The sequence below is a fragment of the Lactuca serriola genome, chromosome 8 (genome assembly GCF_051521515.1).
Source record: "Lactuca serriola cultivar US96UC23 chromosome 8, Lser_US96UC23_V15, whole genome shotgun sequence".
Lineage (NCBI taxonomy): Eukaryota > Viridiplantae > Streptophyta > Magnoliopsida > Asterales > Asteraceae > Lactuca > Lactuca serriola.
Window position 1 is genome coordinate 87494816 of NC_136415.1, and position 6000 is coordinate 87500815.

The window sequence follows — 6000 nt, forward strand, 5'->3', positions numbered from 1 at the left end:
ACGGAATCAATCACTAGCTTCTTGGTAACATTGTGACTTTCCCTGATCCAAGTGTGAGTCCTGTGCTTCCGGTAGTATATGCATCTACTACCTTTCACACCTACTCATACTCGTCCCAAGTATTGTCTCGCAGTCGACCAAGTCACCATACACGAAAATCACAAAACAATTTAACACATACGAATGTGTCCAAATAATCATAAACGATTTCCCTAGACTCTACTAGGACTTCTTCATTGCTAAATCTTCAATCATCAACTCTACTTCACTCGATTGGTGATGGAAATACCAGACGATGAGACAACTTCAAGAATTTCATCAATCGTTCCATCATCCTGCCAATCGAAAGTGTACTTCATACGTACCGTACTCCTTTAAACGAACTGTTATTTCATAAGGCATACTCTAAAGGCAAGATACCACTCTTACGATATCTTCTGATAGGTGTCATCCACTATCATAAGCCTTCTTCATTTCCTCCATTTACTCAATTTATCTACGAGTCTTCACCATGACCTCTTGTACATCCAAGCAGACGTTCGGTGTACCGGGCGAGAATTTAAGATAAGAAATCTTTATTTATGATAGACGTATAAATCTCCTTATCACTCCGAAATGTTTACATGCTAATTCTAATACCGTAGTCGTACGCTTAGAATCCTACACACATAAGGTTTCCAGATCCGGTCGGCAACAGGCCATTGATCTGAACAAATAATAGCATCAATTTAGCTATCACACAAAACAATTAACATATAAAAGCATTTTAGGCATCATTCCTAAAATAAACTAGTGTTTGTGTCAATTTAGGTGTACTACCTATCATATTTTAGACACACTCCTCACAATCATTACTTAGCATTCTAAGTTTAAGTCTAGAAATTTCCTACAAATTCCTAGTTCGCTTAAACTAATGCTCTGATACCAACTATGACATCCCCAATTTCACGGCCAGAAAAGACCGATTTGTTTATGCTTGTTTTTAAAATCAGAGTAATCTTTTAAAGAAAACAGTTGCGGAATTTGTTCCCAAAATATGATAAAGATTTATCAAAGCATTTCTTTAAAGAAATGTATTTTCATTATATAACAAAATCTCGGGATGTCATGTTCCGATACAGACACATAAGCATAAACAGAACATACATTTATTTACTCTAGTGATTTACATCTCCTTTAATCTCTCAGTGCAAAGCAGCTTCGTATCGGTACCTGTGATACAATTAAACTGAGTAGGTCAGGCTTGGGAGCCTGGTGAGCATATAGGGTTTTCAACCCACAATATTATATCATATTAATATATATAGAACATCCAAACTTATATAATCTCACCATATAAAAGCAACTCTTATCCCACCCCATCGATCCTCACAACGACACGATCTAAACTCTCGTATCTAAACTTTTCCTCTTTATCTGATCCCTACTCACGGATCTAAACTAATCTCTCCACCTGATCCATACTCTCGGACCTAAAACTAACCTCTTGGTCTAATCCATACTCCCGGATCTAAACTAATCTCTTGGTCTGATCCATACTCCCGGATCTAAAACTGTGCCCAATCCATACTCCCGGACTAGGGACAATTAACTATGTCTTAATCCATACTCCCGGATTAATAACAAGTTTACCTATTGGTCTGATCCATACTCCTGGATCTAAAACTGTGCCCAATCCATACTCCCGGACTAGGGACAATTTACTATACCTAAATCCTGTTCTGATCCATACTCCCGGATCTAAACTGTGCCCCACCCATACTCCCGGACTAGGGACAATTTACTATGTCTTAATCCATACTCCCGGATTAATAACAAGTTTATCTCTTTTCCTATTCCATATTCTCGGATCTACATTCAATCTCTTGATCTAATCCATACTCACGGATCTAAAACTAACCTCTTGATCCGATCCATACTCACGGATCTCATCTACCCATGTCCTACCCAACATATTTGTAGATACAAAATATCTATACAGTTTAACTCATTAAAACCTATATAGTTCATCCATTCCATACTCATCTCATATAAACAAACAATATATAAACACATAGCACGTATTTCATAGCAAATACTTCATATATATGTGTTAGAAGAAAGTGATCACATACTCACCCAAAACATATACTTAATACATTCAAACAATACTTGTATTATAATCGTGTTTATGAAAGGGACTATACACTCACTTGATTAGACGATGCTCGGACAGCACTACGACTTGCAGAAGTAGTATTCTTCGGTAGATCTGGAAGATCTTCACAAAAACCGGGCTCCTCGCGGGCAGAGCTTCGGCTCGGAAACTCTTTTCTTCTCGGGATCTTCGGGTTTCGGAACTTGCTTCGGGTCTCGGGATTGATACCGGGGCTTCGGGGGGTTAAAATAGGGCTTAGAGGGTGTATCGGGAGTGGGAGAGAAGGGATGGAGCAACCATAGTCGGCTGGCCCTTCAAATCTATTTATAGGGCAAATTTGGCCCTTGCCACGTCGTGGGATCCTTTTTCCACGTCGTGGGATTGGTCGTCATTGCATATGTCATTTCAAGTTGCATTTGAGGGACTCCCGGAGGTGTCAGGAGACTTGCCACGTCGTGGCACTGCTTGCCACGTCATGGTCTCTGACAGTTTTGGGGTTTCGCGCCCCGAACTTCAGAAATTCATAACTTTCGCATACGAACTCCATTTTCGACGTTCTTTATATCGACGCGAAGGTGAGATTATGCTCTACAACTCTCGTTTAGACTCCATTGGCTAATTTTCAATTTACGTTTAATATATTATAAATATATTACTTATATATTATCTTTAGTAGGCCGGGACAGGAAAACTCCGTTCGAAATTCATAACTCCTTCATCTGAACTCCGTTTTCGTCCGTCTTTCCGTCGTTGCACTACTATAGATAAGATCTTCAATTCTCATTTATATCACTAAGGATAGATATCTATCTACCTTAAATTCACTATTTACGTCGCGCTGGGTCGTGCCGGTTCTGTCGCGAAACTTCAACAGGTCATAACTTCTTCGTTATAACTCGGATTTTGGCGTTCTTTATATGCACGAAAACCTTGTGACACATAATACAACTTGGTTAAGATTAATCCTTCTAAATAATCTTCCATAAAAAATTCATTTTTGATGCTTATCGTCTCTAAATTGACTAGCCCAGATCTACGTGCGTTACATTCGTTGATATGTGCATTGACAGGTTTGGCAGCAAAACACATGTCCTCTCGCTGCTTCTCGCCTTCTACTCCCCCGTTGGTTGTATAACCTCTCATTTGAGACACACCTTCAGTCACCACAAAGCACCTTCTTGTTACATGTTCTTCTTTTACCAACATAGCCTTTCCATGAGTGGGCTTCCTACTTCTTCATCCTCTGAATCAGTGGACCAAACTTCCACACCACCAAATTCATCACGGTTGTTTGTATCCTACACAATTAAAGCATTCATGGTAGTGTTGTTAGCAGCGGACCTTTCTTTTCTTGATTTCCTCCAGTCTTCTCAGGAGGCTCGCTTCCTCATCTTCTTCATTTATCTTTTCTTCTTTCTTTCTCAGCATACAATCTTTTGTGAAATGACTCTTGCCTCCACAGTAATGGCAGTCGAATCCTGTGTCTCCTCCAACTTTCGCTTCTTTCTTTGACTCTTCAGACTTTGACACCATCTTCGGTTCCTCCTTGATCTTTTCGGCGCTGTAACTACCCTGCCAGTTTCGGTTCTTATTGGCTGGGAATTTCTTCTTAATAAATTTTCTAGGATTAGACACCATCATGGCATATTCTTCACCAGTTAGATCATAATTGGCAAGATCCAATTCCTCTTCTTCTTCAACCGAGCTTTTTCCTTTAGAGACAAGAGCTAAAGAACCCAGACTGGAAACTACATTCGTTTCCTTAGACAGTGCACTTTCATGGGATTTTAAAATACCCACTAGTTTCGCCATAAAATATGACTTGAACTGTTCATGAGCTTTAACTGTAGATATAACAGCCATCCATTCGGATCTGAGACCGTTCATGAAAGTAAATTTTTGTTCTATAACTTTCCTTTCAATACTATGCTTTATCATCTTACTTAAAAGATGATTGAAGCGATCAAAGGCTTGAACAAGTTTCTCTTCAGGCTTCTGCTTAAAGTCTCCAAATTCAGACAACGAGAGAGTTTGAATTGAATGTTCCAAATCTTCGTCAGTGGAATACAATTCTTTTAATCTGTCCCAGATCTCTTTAGCCGTGGCACAATAACTTACCAAACGAAACGTATCTGACTGTAGCGCAAACCTAATCATCCTCAGGGCTTTGATGTTGCATTGAAACTTTTCCTTCTCATCCTAAGGAATATCTTTGACATCGTTAACAAGCTGATTGTACTCTTTCTGAGTTTTGACAATCTTAGAGGTGCTTGAGTGAGCGAATGGGCCAACAATGATAGCTTCCCAGATCAAGTATCCATTATCCTCCGATCCAATCACATAATCTTCAAAGTGATGCGTCCAAAATTCATAGTCTTGTGTATACAAGATTGGTATCCTTGTCGTAGAACCAATGTTGTTGGAGATGTTGATTGGATTGGTTTGTGAATCATCCATGGACATTGTAATGACTTTTGATCGATTACCTGTAAAAGATCAGACTTGTAATATATCGTTAGGGTTAGATCAACAATTAATAAGATACGTCAATATAGAATGACGGCTCAATTAATATCAATCAATGCGGAATAAAAAAAACCCTAATAACTTCTTCGACAGAAGAGATGTGTATGAATTACACAGTCTCCTGCTCTGATACCAACTGATGAGAATTAAATTCTAGATCGATTAGATCTTTCACATGTATGATTATGAAAATCAAACAAGACAAAAAAAAGTAAGAGAATTAACACAGAATGGAATCAAATGAATGCTTATGATTCAATAAAGTCACACCTCAACAGAGCTCGATGAAGAACTTCCGCTGTAGAGGCGAGCTAGGGTTTACAAAACTCAGAGAGAAATATTATCAAAAGCGTTAACTTCTAAGACTGCATGCATGCAGCTTATATACTAAACCCTAGAACAAAAATATGCACGGTTAGACAGGCCCAATACCAGCAATCAAAACTAGGCTAAGGACCGAGCCTATGATGCAATCTAATAATTCCAACACAAGGTTACTCCAGGATCTCTAATCACCAACCGAAAATAGATTTGTACTTGGAAATTGGAGATTTGCACTTGGCAGACGATTTTTTGTTATTTGCTTCAACGTTTCTTTTGCTTATGAAATTTGCTAATACTTATTATGTTTTAGTTTTTGTATTTGTTAATGAGACTAGATTGTTTAGTATCTAATACAATAATTTTTAATATTGTGTATACTTTTTTCCCTACAAATGTCTTTTGGTGTATCCTATTTGGTGTCGATGGTTTTTTTGCAAATAATTTTTAGCTAATATTATGTGTCTTGCGTACTCTATAGTTGTTAGGATTATATAATGTTTTGGTTATTAGAGTTTTTAAATGGTGATGATTTATTTGCAAATCTGTTTACTATTAATTTCCATTTTTTTGTTACAATAAGTAAAATGAGGATATTTTTTAGGAGTATAATTTTGTGTTGCATATGAGTTTCGACCAATTATAGGGGCATTATTATTTTTTTCTCCCAAGGCATGAAAAACCAATGGACCGGCCCTGGGTATAGTTCTGGGCCTGGGAACTTGGAATTAGAAGTTTTGGGCCTTTTGGGCCATATTGGGCCACTGAGATTATTTCATTTTGGGCTAAAGACTTCTTAGAATTGTGAAAAGGCCCATTTGAAGGGTTTGGCTCAATTTAGAAAATTAGGCCATTAATGGGCCCTTAGATAGCCTTTTGATGGGCCATGGGTGCATTGGATTCAATAAGTTAGAATTGGGCCTTAGGAATGGTTTAAGTTATGCCACGGGAGTAAAATGGTCATTTTACCCTAAGTAGTGTTATAGATTCTGATTGAGTGTTATTGTGATTATGGT

The 6000-nt window shown here is 38.1% G+C and overlaps 1 long non-coding RNA gene across 1 annotated transcript in view; it reads left to right on the forward strand.

The window, feature by feature from the left end:
- LOC145069799 (uncharacterized) overlaps window positions 1-5362 on the forward strand; it is a 35165-nt gene extending 29803 nt beyond the window's left edge. Inside the window, exon 3 of the long non-coding RNA XR_013689683.1 lies at window positions 5157-5362. This is a non-coding gene — a long non-coding RNA (uncharacterized LOC145069799). The remainder of the gene's footprint in view (window positions 1-5156) is intronic.
- The last annotated feature ends 638 nt before the right edge of the window (window positions 5363-6000 follow it).